The sequence below is a fragment of the Podarcis muralis genome, chromosome 6 (genome assembly GCF_964188315.1).
Source record: "Podarcis muralis chromosome 6, rPodMur119.hap1.1, whole genome shotgun sequence".
Lineage (NCBI taxonomy): Eukaryota > Metazoa > Chordata > Lepidosauria > Squamata > Lacertidae > Podarcis > Podarcis muralis.
In genome coordinates, this window is record NC_135660.1 from 97,910,263 (window position 1) to 97,922,863 (window position 12,601).

At 47.0% G+C, this 12,601-nt stretch overlaps 1 protein-coding gene across 5 annotated transcripts in view; it reads left to right on the plus strand.

Moving 5' to 3' along the window:
- The window catches only part of LOC114596873 (proline-rich protein 5), a 119,097-nt gene that overhangs the window by 15,372 nt on the left and 91,124 nt on the right, over positions 1-12,601 (plus strand). For all 5 annotated transcript variants that reach the window (XM_077930777.1, XM_028728696.2, XM_028728700.2 and 2 more), the window contains exon 2: positions 5,090-5,212. The gene's annotated coding sequence lies outside the window, so the exon portion shown is untranslated. The remainder of the gene's footprint in view (positions 1-5,089; positions 5,213-12,601) is intronic.

Here is a 12,601-nt window from a genome sequence, read left to right on the forward strand (position 1 = left end):
CTGCAGGAATGCAAAATATAGACCATAACTAGTGTAAAAAGATTCAAAGGACTATCCGGGCAAATGGCTTGGCACAGGGAGGAAAAAAGCAGAGAGCCGTTATCAGCTGAGCCTCCGTGTTTCATATTTCAAGACTTGGAATGTGAGGCACATTAAATGGTAATGATTACCTATTGAAGAATTATTTAAGAAGCCTTACATTATTAAATGAACCCACTGTATATTAATAACGGGAGGTGAACTAACAAAATATAAATGATGGCTTACTCAAGCTCATGCACAGAAGAAAATAACGCTTCACATTTTCTCTTATCTTCATACTAAACACCCTCTTTTGTTGTTGTTTTTTAAAATAAATTTTATTAAGGTTTATAGAGAAAAATAACCAAACCAAGACTTTTATGCAAAAAACCCAGAAAGGTATGGCATGGCGGTGGGGGTGGGGGGTGGAATAGAGAAGGAAAAAGAAATAATAACAAAAAGAACATGCAGACACAGAAATGTTAAGTATAATGGTTTAATTGACCCCGGAATGAGAATGCCTAAATGTGTACTGGTGAAATGGTTTAACATGGGGATTTTCCATGGGACTACTGTATATTAAAGCCAATGAGAGCACTCTCAGCTGATTGTTCTCTGATAGCTTACATGGGAGTGTTGCAATGGTCCATATAGTTGCAAGCTCATTCCCCCCCCCCCCCACTGCCTTCAAATTTTCTGTATCCAGGTCCTTGCATCTCCTACCTTTGCAGACCGATGTTGGCAGGTGGACAGTCTTCCTCTGTCCATTTTCCTCTGAAATCAAACCATGCAGCCAAAGGCACAGCATGGAATATTTCAACTGGAACGGGGCTGGTGGATGCGGCTTGGCCAAAACAGTCTTGTTAGGCCTGTGGGTCAGTGGTTCCCCACTGCTGGGTCAATTTCCTTGCTTTCCTTGCTCAGCCCCCCTTCCCTTAGAAGCTTCTCCATGCAAACAAACACGGCCAGGGTCGTGATCTGTGGTCTGCCACTATGATATTACTGTGAAAGTCCTTGATTGTCAGCAGACGGAGTCAGGAGCAAGTCAGCAATAAAAACACCAGTCTCTGGGAACTTAACTCTTTATTCAGAGCAACCAAAACAGTGCAGGCCTGGAGATCCCAGCACCTCTTTCCAGTAGGTCTTGCCTCAGTGAAGCAGTTGCAAGGAGCCTTCCCAACGCTACCTAAGACTCCCCCCCCCCCCGTCCTTCCCAAGCAATCCCAGGCTCCTTCATCTTTTTGCTCTGCCCTCATTTCTTCGCGTGTTCTGGGAGACCAGGGCAAAGGCGAGCTGTTTGCCGCCGGAGGGGGAGACTCCCTGATTTCTTCAGTTGCTTCTCGGTCTCCTGGCCTCCGTCCTCATCTGCCGCTGAGTCAGGACTTCTCCATTCCCCAGCCTCTTCCTGCTCACTAAGCCCTGTTTACCTCTTCTGACACCTCCTTCTCCCAGTCTGCCCCCTCTTCTCCCTCTGACCACTAACTGTCACCTCTTGGCTCTGAGCCTTCTTCCCCTGGGGGTTCCCTTGGGGATTCCCCAGCTGCCCCCCCCACTCCTCTGCATCCAGCCAGTCCATGACATTGATGCCTCTTTAGTTTATTGGCAGCTGTTCCAGCCAATCTGTCGTGTCTTCTGTGTCGCCATCTGTTGGTGTCATGAGGACAATGGGTTGACCTACACAGTCCTCGGTCTCATGTCTTGAGGAGCACATCCTCCACATCTGGGTATTCTGAGATGAGGGTGCCAGGTGCACTGGGTTACCATAGCAACACCAGTGAGATTGAGTGTATGACTTGCTGAGTCATTCGCCCTCCCATTGGTTCAGGAAATATGCCTACGTGTAGAGACAGGTGTAATAGTCTGCAGGGCATTGCTTTCCTTATGTGCTTCCTGTCCTGCTTCAGGCTATTCTGTTTGCTGTCAGGATCTGACTCTGAATCTGGGAGAGTCAAGGGAAGAGGCTGCGCGATTTACACAGCATTAGCTAGCATGTTGATAGTGTTAGTGGCTCTCTTTGTACATATGTATCTTTACTTCAAAGGCCAGAAGAACCGCATCTAGGAGATAGCAGTGCTTAGTTTTATCTTGTGTCTGGAGACATTGAAGACTTTGCTACTTTGAACTGTGTGGGAAAGGAGTTTCCCCTTAACCAGGAACTCTGGAAGAAGCTGTCTGCTGGGAGCAGGAAATCTCTGAGGACTCTGCTGATATGAGGGGTGGTGAACAAGTCACCAGCACTAGCCCCCTTTCCTGCCTTCAGTTCAGACTCCCTTTTGCATATGCTTAACAGCTGTCAGGGACGTGGCTGAGTTGAACACCTGGGAAGAGACAGTCTCTGGAGATGAAGGAATGCCTGTACAAAGGGAGACAGAGTCTGACTCTGGAAGCGAGAGATCGCAGCCACAGTCAGAGCAGGAGTGGGGCAGTTCGGCCCCCCTTTATCAAGCGTTCCCAGACTTGGAGGGCTCACAGGCAGAGGAAGGGGAGGAGATAGAAGACATCGAGGGGGTTGCTATGCAACAAGGAGGGAGACAGCATTTGGAGGAATTGTCATTTGATAGTGGGGGGGGGGGGGTTCACCCACCTTCTCCTCGAACCAGAAGAGCCGAAAGGGTTAGGATGCAACGGAAGTACGAAAGAGGAAGGACTGGACTTTGGTGCCCTACATGTTGTGATAGGGGCGGAGACTCAGAGTGACCAACTTGTAGCTAATGGCGGCAGGCCTGGCGCCGCTCTCTGGATTTAAATTGCAAATAAACGTACATAAAACTGCCAGAAACTCACTTGCCTGCCTGAGATCACTACAACAGCCCAGGGATTCTCCTGCACGGAAGATACAGCTTGTAACCAACCTTCAAGCAGATGTGACAGTCCATGTCTACCAATACACTGGCACAGGCATAGGCAAACTCGGCCCTCCAGATATTTTGAGACTACAGTTCCCATCATCCCTGACCGCTGGTCCTGTTAGCTAGGGATGATGGGAGTTGTAGTCCCAAAACATCTGGAGGGCTGAGTTTCCCTATGCCTGCACTGGCAGATCTGCCAGTGAAGGCCAGGTTCCCTGGCACTAGGTTGGAAGTTCCTCACAACAAAGCTCTCCTCAAATAGATCTTTTTGCTCCATGAGTGAATGAGTGAGCTGCATTCAGGGACACAACTGAGGTGGAGGCAACCTTTTCCCTTAGCATTGGGAGAGCCCAGAATTTGAAAATATAAGCTTCTCTCTGTCTTCATAACCTTGCCTGTTTATGTGCAGGACTCTATCCTCCTGAAGCGTGACGGGGTGCTGGGAAGTGGCTTTTAAAAAAATATAAAATTTTGTCAGCAGTGGGTCTGATATTATCAGCTTTCTTACGGTCAACTCAGTTACTACTTGAGTGTCAGCTGATGATACTCAGTTGTTCCTTCAACAACTGTGCTTCACTGTGTTTTAGTTGAACATCCATGGTTCTTGTCACAAATCTGGCAGGCTTGACATCACCAAAACAGCTGTTTGATGGTAAATCTGTCATCCTAGAGACCTGTTGTTGTTGATGCTGCTTCTGGTGCACAAGACCCCAGGAAAGGATTTCTTTAGCTCTTTTGTGCATGCCTAAGTCCAAGTAACGTGGAGGGTGGGGAGAGAGCATAAAATTTTTGCGCCATCTGCTCCATAGACCAAGTGTGCAGCTGTTCAGCTAATGGCAGTCTTGTGGAGATGCTCTACTAGATTGAATTCCAGACCCCTTGCCTATAGTGGGAGGAGAGTGGATGTGAGGAAAGCGTCTTCTTCAAGGCCATTTCCTCCTCTCTGCAGTCCCTGAAAAGGAGAGGGTGTCCTTTGCAGCTAACCTGGAAAAGTTTCTGTCCCACATTAATGCCAGAGTTGAACCCTTGGGATTTCTAGATCTGTGCTCAGGATTGAGCCATTGTGATTAATGGACCTAAGTTACTTCTGCCCATTGTTTTCAGTAGGTCTCCTTTGAGCAGGACTAACATTAGATGCAACCGCTGATTTCTGCCCTGGGGACAGTGAGTCTGTTGATGGATATTAGTGGGTCTACTTTTGAATTTCACTTCGTTGCATCGAAATTGAATGTAGCTGAACCTATCAGGGCTTGTATTTTGTGCCTAATTTAACCGTCACAGATGTAAGCCATGCTGGCAAAGGAAGAATCAAGAATGCGCTTTAAGAATGCGGTTGTTCCTTTGCAGCTGTTACTGTACTGTACCTGCCTCACACCTGATGTCATATAGGTGGTCCTTGAGGGAAAACTGGAACTGCTGGCTGGTCTAATTTGAGCCACAGACCAGAGATTCCTGAACTGTGAGTTGAAGCTGGTAGACCTAGTTTTCAGGTACATTTGGAAATGTTTGTTGTGTCTTTCCTGTGGCCTTGGGCACATTCTCTCACCCTCAGCCTTACTGCTGCAACTTGTGGATAACAACTCAAACCTACCTTACAGGATGGCTATATGATCCCTGGGATAATGTATAGGAAGTGCTTTGAATGCTCAAAAATAACACAAATGCTGCTGCTGGTGGTGTTAACATCAGAATCATTAGGTGTGTATATGGAATGCTTTACCCAGGAAAGGCTACCTGGCACCAGCGTTTACATGCTTTTGTCAACAGGTCAAGACATACCTTTTCTCCCAGCATTTTGACTGATTGTGATAACACCTGGAGTGGGGTGTGTGGATCTGGATGTGTGTCTTTGGGAGGAGGGGGGTATTGTTTATCATTTAACTTTATGGTTGCTTTTCAGTTGTGCTTGTAAGTTGCCTAGAAATGCTTTGTATTTGGCAACATATAAGTAATAATAATGGTATCTTACGGAGTGAAAGAGGACAGATCACTGTCCCAAGGAGCTTGCAATCTAAAATTCATTACAAGAGAAACGATAGCGGAAGGGAGCTTAGTAGAGGCAGGGATAAACAGGCAAGCGATATACAGTTGTTTTGGTTGCAGGTATGGGCTGAGTTACAGATCAGGGTTCAGAAACAAAGCAGTTGGGCAAAGGCTCAAAGGTATGTCATTAGCACGTGGATTTTCTGCAGTGTAACATGTTGAATCTTCTCTTGCAGAGCTACGCGGCTTCATGCAACTTCTTTAGACTCCCAGAAATCTCCACTTGTGACATGGATATAGTGAACTACTACATTTTCTGATCACTTCAATTCAGTCCCTTGCTCTGAACTCTTCAGCAGGTAAGTTGTTTCTTAAAGTTCTGACGCAGTTTATTCAGATGTGATGCTCCTGAGAGGAACTTTGTATTTGTGCAGGGACAGCCCAATTCTGTAAGCAGCAGAATTCTGTCTTGGGGGCTCCAGGAAAATGATAATCCTCTCGGGGACACCATTTTCCAGCTGCCCCCAAACCTTTGGACATGATGGCCTGTAGTGTGCAAGGAGCTGCCCTGATTGCAGCCCTTCTTGCAAGTACATACAGTGGTACCTCGGGTTAAGTACTTAATTCGTTCCAGAGGTCCATTCTTAACCTGAAACTGTTCTTAACCTGAAGCACCACTTTAGCTAATGGGGCCTCCCGCTGCTGCTGCGCCGCTGCTGCATGATTTCTGTTCTCATCCTGAAGCAAAGTTCTTAACCCTAGGTACTATTTCTGGGCTAGTGGAGTCTGTAACCTGAAGCGTATGTAACCTGAAGAGTATGTAACCCGAGTTACCACTGTAAATGGAATGAATTGATCTATTTTTTTTCTTTCTGCCTTTGTATTCTACCCAATAACAACATGTCATTCGGGTGGCTTACAGGAAATGACAAATTCATTCCCCATAAAATAAAAGCAATGGTCCTAAAATCTTAAGGGCAGCATAAAGCCAGCGGCAGAGTGACAGTCTCTTCCCTTCAGAATTGGAAAAGGAGCTGCAGCCAGGAGAAAATAGAATGGCAAAAAGCATTGTTGCCTCCAGCAGCCGAATATCAAGAGCCGGCCTGCATGCTTGAAAGGAAGGTCCAGGATGTAGCCGGACTTTCAAAAATGCCTCAGCTCCTGCTTTTGAGCTAGCAGGACACACCTGCACAACTCGTGACTCACCATGCTGAGCAGATACAGCAGATGCACGATGCCTGCTAGTAAATCTGTTTTGGCTCTTTTCCTGGGGCTGCATATGTGGGGCCGGAATGTGTGTGTTGGCAGGGCACGGTATAGGTCACTGGGGGGCTGCATCCGTCTTGATGGGTCACGAGTTGGGCGGACCCGCATTAGGGAATGGCAGAATGAACACTTTTGTGTGGTTTGCTGCCCCTCAGTCTCTGCCTCAGACCTGACCTCTGTGCCTGCGGGTATAGGGCAGTATGCAAATTACAACAACAACACTGATGTAAACATTTACTACTGTTGTGAAGGGAGGTATGCCAAAAAAAGGGAAGAAGAATAAAATGTCAGATAATTTTCTTTTTTGCCCTGCCCCATTCTACAGATTCTCTAAAAATTCTGCACCGGGTGGTTTTTTTCCTTTCTTTCTTTTTGCTGACTCCCCCACTACAATACCCCAACATGATTTGGGGTGTTGTGGGTCATGCAGCTTGGCCGGATGCTGACACGGTGGTTTCTGCTTCTACTTCTAAACAGTCTCACTCCCCCCCCCCCAAAAAAAAACTGTTAGAAAAATTATTCTCCACCCCTTTCACCCACAAATTCCCTGAGAATATTAATCAAAGTAACACCCTCGGTTTCACTACCAAAATACTGTAGTAGGGCAGGGCAGATAATCTGGGGAGACAATTTTCTCTCACCTCTAGCATGGATGCCTTGACCAGTGGATAACAGCTAATTTTTTAAAAAAATATATATTTTAAAGCAGAATAGAGGCTTGCTTTGGATAACAAATACAGTACTTTACACTTTAAGAAAAGATTCTCTTGTTGCCCGAGGGACTTTGGTTCCTGAAACCAGCTCCATATTTCTCATAGTTTTCATGAGCAGTGCAAACCTAACAGGGCTTAGTTGTTGTTTTCAAAGGTTTCTTGGTGTTCGTCTGCTTCATGGTGTAACTTCCCAAAACATGTGGATGTCTTTGCCTTGAGCAGAGTGTGACACAGAATTATGTGTAGTGACCCTAGACTCTATTTTCTGTTCCAATTCTAAACTGTGGCAATCTACAACCTGTTCTCAAAGGGCGGAATTCATTGTCACACTATTACAATTGTTCGATCAGTGCATGTGTTTTAGCTTGCCAGGTGAAACTCTTCAACGCTGGGGAAACCCAGCCAGATTGGTGGGGTATAAATAATAAAATTGTAATTATAAGGGAGTTTCACTTGCCATTACTGATATTTTAATTAAGAAATCCCTGTAAGTTTCCAACGGTTGCCCGGACCCTAGCTGGAAAACTTCTAAGCTAAAATGGTATTCTCACAGTAAGAGATACCATATTTTTCGCTCCATAAGGTGCACCTGACCATAAGGCGCACCTACTTTTTTTGGGGGGGTGGGAATTCAATTTAAAAAAAATTATTTAAAGGGAGCGCTAAGCAGAGCCTGTATGCATCCCAGGCTCTGCTCAGCGCTCCCTTTCATGAGCCGTGAGGCGTGTGTGTGCGGCGCTTGCAGGCTTTTCCCCGAGGAGGGAGAAGGGCAGCCCGTCACTGACGGGCTGCCCTTCTCCCTCCTCGGGGAAAAGCCCCCAAGCGCCACACACACACTCCGTGCAGCTCTTTAAAGGGAGCACAGCTCTTGGGGGCTTTTGCGGGAGGTGGGGGAAGTGAGAGAGCCTTGCTCTGTTCCTTCCCCCACCTCCCGCAAAAGCCAGGGATAGCCGCGCGAAGCCTCCCCAGGGCTTGTGGGGCTGGCAGGGGAAGCCCGGGTCCCCCCCCCCCAGCCCCAGGGACCACACATTCGCTCCATAAGACGCACAGACATTTCCCCTTAGATTTTAAGAGGGAAAAGGTGTGTCTTATGGAGCGAAAAGTACACCCATTATTATGCCACTTTAACAGCCATGGCTTCCCTCAAATAACTCTGGGAACTGTAGTTGGTTGTGGCTGCTGAAAGTTGTTAGGAGAGCCCTCAATCCCCGGAGTTCCATAGGAAGAGAGATTGATTGTTAAACCCCTCTGGAAGTGGTAGCTCTGTGAGGTGCTTGATAGTGTTCTGGATGTTTGGTGTGGGTGCTGCAGCCCAAATCCCGAGGGGCTCTGTGCTCAGAGAAGGCTCCCTTCCTCTTGCAGGGCATGGGGAGACGGGGCTTTCGAGGGACACAAGGGGCAGCGTGTTTGACCCTGTGCTCTGGATAATACTGAAATGGTTGTCCTCTAAAAAATACGTGCATACAGTTTGCTATTTTCCCTTCTTAGATACACTCAAGCGAGAACCCCAGTTCTTGGTCTCTTTTGTGCGTTTTAAAAAGAAGGGCACCAATCTACACATGCGTGCTTTCCACAACTGATGTGGCATATGCGCGTCAATGCTGTTTTGTTTCTCCCCCTCCACCTCATACTTTGCTGCGACACAGCGCAGAAAGATAGAGAGTTGCCTGGTTACCTAGGCGATGTGAGACTTCTCTCTCTCTTCCTGCACTGCTCTGCAGGCTCCGGGGCTTCCTTTTTGCCATCTGCAGAGGGGGTGGGGAGTTACTGGGATTGCTTGCCACCCTATCAGATTCTCTCCCCCCCCCCCCCTTTCTGGCTTCCACAACAGGAACCATTACATTTGTTAATGTTTCACTAGGCTCAGGAGCAAGAGAAATGGGAGACCTTTGGAGTGTGGCTCTGGGACATTTTGCAGCCTGGGGAGGGGGAGAAAGTGAGGGTCTTGTGGGAGAAGCCTGTGCACTGGGATGGGGGCAGGGAGCCATGAGGGAGGGGAGAAGAGACATAAGGTGGAAGGCCTGACTGGGTGTCCTGTCCTGACGTTGTTCATCTCAGACACAATGGAGTGTGCCTCCAGAATCACTGTGATTGCAGCACCAAAGTGACCTCCCTGGGGCACAAGCCTGGGCAGTGTGTCTGGAGGTCCTGGGCTGCCCAGATGACACACACACTTGGCCTTGCTGCTGATATGGTTCAAAGGAAAGCAGTGCAAGGCTTTTGGCACCATCTTGGTGGCAGGAGTTTCTGGGATTTGTGTTACGTTTACTCCTTAGCCTTTTCTTCTCCCAAAGATGTCCCACAAGGCAGTGGGTATGGATTTCCTCTCGGGGTTTACTCCTGAAGCCTTTCTCTCATGAATGAGTATGGCCACAAGGTAGCAGAGGTTTAGGATGAGTTTTCCTTCTCCTAGATGGGCCACCTCCCCAGGTAGATGACCCCCATCTGCCCCTCACTTCCCTCTAGAGCACATGCAGAAAGCGCCCTCTTTACCGTTCAACCAACATTTGTCTCATCCGCTCAATTCGCGGGTTTCTGCATTCTCAGTAGTGAGTTTTATTTTCTAAACCGTAGCTCTTTTTCTGTGATACTGCTGCATCAAAATTGTGTTTATGGTTGCTTTTATTTTAAGCTTCTTTGAGGGTCATATGGCGGGTTAAGAGGCCTATAAATTTACATATAAAGTGGGTGGGTGTCCAAAATTTATACTGCTTAATATGAAAAAAAATTATTGATAAAAGCAGATATTTAAAATATTCAAAAGGTGATTAAAATCAACAGTAGCTAGCACGAAACTCCATATGACTGCATGGGCATGCTCGGAAGCGATGTCTGTGACCAGTATGGGCGGAACCAGCGCATAGGAGGTTCCTGCCTGATGTCAATAAGCAGTAAGTTCCGAAGTGCAGATGCTGCTACATTAAAATATTGACTTCCTACAAGCATGGAATGAATATTATGTGGCACCTGTAAGTGTGCCAGTTTTTTGCATTGCCGGGGCTTGGGCCAGATGACCAGTGGAGCCCAACTCTGTGATTCCATGTTTCTGTTAAAGTGCTCAAGTGGGCATGTCTGAGGTAAGGCAATCCCTCACGTAAACTGGTTGCTTTATATACGCCTTCGACTTGGCCTGTTATCAAATGGGCATCCAGTTCAGATCTCTTGAGTTGAGGTGTTATATGATGACAGGGTCTCATTCTGCCCTAGCGGGAGTCCTTGCACTGCCTTCTGCTGACACATCACATTAGTTGAATCTGGCCCAGAAGACTCATACACTCAGTATGCTCTCAAGATACATTAAAATGTACTCTTCATTTTCTTGGTGCTGAGAGCCTATAACAATTCAAGTGTATATCATTTCTCATGTTGAAAGGTGTGGGCCTCAGTTGCTTCAAAGCCATCCTTCCAGTAGAGGGAGGCATTTCCACAAGAAAACCCTAAACCTGATATCTGGAGATCATGAGCACAAGAACACAAGAGCCTGCTGGTCAGGCCCATGGCCCACCTAGTCCAGCATCCTGTGCTCACGGTGGCTGACCAGACCAGCAGGCAGGATCTGAGCACAAGAGCAGCACTCTTCCCCTCCTGTGGTTTCCAGCCACAGGGATTCAGAAACATGGCTGCCTCAAACTGTGGAGGCAGAGCAGAGCCATCACAGCTGGTAGCCAGCCATAGCCCTCTCCCCTAAGAACTGCTCTCATCTTCCTTTAAAGCCACAAGTGTACATGCACTCCAGATTGCTCATACTTGAAAACAAAATAAGGAGACATTTTTCCTGGAAGCAAAAGGACAGGATGTGCCAAGAATGGCGTGTCCTTTTCAAGTGTGTGTAGGTGTTAGGGTTACATTTCCTTCATGCGCTGAAGACCACATAGCAGCAGAGGTCTTGCATAGGAGGTTGCTGAAAACGAGATAACAGGAAGCTCAAAGGATAAAAAGGGGACTTCAGGCGTGGCTGCTTTTTACCACCATCCCATATTCTGCAAACAGGCTTGCAAACGTTAAATGTAAATGTTGATGTCCTGTTTGCGGCCACAATTGGGACCATGCCCTGACCCTCCAACCAGCAGAAAAGCGTGGAGAGGGAAGAGGCAGCTCTCGCCGATTCCCCTTTCCTCCTCTCTCTCAAAGGGAGGGAGGGAGGCAGATCCCCTCTCTGTAGACCCTGTATAACCACCACAAGACATATCTTGGTTTTTCTATGGGGTTAAACTTAGATCCTTGAAGACTCAGGCGGGAGCTGAACCAATAAAGAAAGATTTAGTTTACAGAACGAAGTTGATAAAACAAAGGATGTGTCAGGAGATAATGTTCTTTCAGGAAACTGTTAACTTATTAATAATTATACTTAATCTAGTGGATGATACAGGCTTCTAAACAAGGTAATAAATGCACAGCTTCTTTTAAATGTCAGCTGCTTTAATTCAGTTATTACTCCTCAGTTAGATGTTGCAGGTTTCTAGACTAGATGGTAAATGCTCAGTTTATTTCCACTTCTTTCACTTCAGTTCCTAAACTTAGTTGTTGTGTAGGTGTTACAGCTTAATACTTTGGTTCTTAAACAAGGAGGTGGTTCTTTCTGTCTGTTTCCCAGCCTTTGACCAGTCATACTCCTGAGATACCTCTGGCAGTCTAACAGACCCAGGGGGTCCCCATGCACCCCTTTTTCCTGGTTTGGGAGTCTTCTCTTTCTGGAAGATCTCTCCCCTCCTGACTGGAAGGAGACCCAAGGAGACCATCTCCTCACAGCTTCTCCTTCTCCTGGTTCAAACTCCTGTCTGAATGCTCTCCCAAGACACTCAACACTGTCTTCCTATGTAAGCTCAGAGACTCCTTTCTCTAGCTGTAGATATTTGCCCCAGGGTGGATGTTACACACACAGAGACCAGGACCAACTCTCTTTCTCTCCCTCCTGCTCTCTCTTAAACCATCTCCCCATCAGAATCCTCTCTCTGAAATGACTCCTTTTATTCTCCCTCCCAAAGTGCTGGCTCCATCCCCTTCTGGCAGGCCATTTTCGTGGCCTATCTTTATCTTGCCGTGTGGGTACTTGTGTGTGTGGTTTTTAAAATCAAGACAGTTAAGAGGAAGAATCTTGAGTTGTAAAATAGGGCTGTGGGAAAGTAAAGTTCTGAACAACCCACAGCTCTGATTTCCCAGGCAATACCAGGCCCCGCACCATATATAAGCATAGGAGACAGTTCTGTGGTTCTTCAGCTGATACTTCAAGGTCGCCCTGTTCAGAGAGCCAATTAACATTCTGCAAGGTAGGCAAGCTAAGGAACAATTTACACAGCAGAGAGGTGAGCAGGGAGTTTCAACTGTTTCATTATCAGTTGTTATTAGATGAACTTTCCCTGATCTTATACATCAGTTTAAAAGTATCTGCACATTGGACAGAGTTTGTGAAGTGTTAAATCATCTTCTTCCTTATCACCATCCCTTCTAATAGCAAACTTGGTGGTCCTGTACCTGTCATCAAGGCAGTGAAACGGGACCAGACTAGGCAGGGATTTCTGCATACTTGGCAGAAAACGATAAAGAAAAAAACTGAAAGCTCAATGAGAGCCAAGCATGCACATTTCCCTCCCTGTGAGGTGGAATTTTGAAGGCGCCCAGTGGGCAGGAGAAAGATGCAGGAGGATGACCGCTTAGGGCCTGAGGTATGCAGAAACACCAAACGTTGACAAACCAAAGTGGGGCACCTCCCCCCCAAAGAACCCAGGAAGAACTGAGCATGCTCCAGGAGCCTTGGGGTGTTGCGTCAGT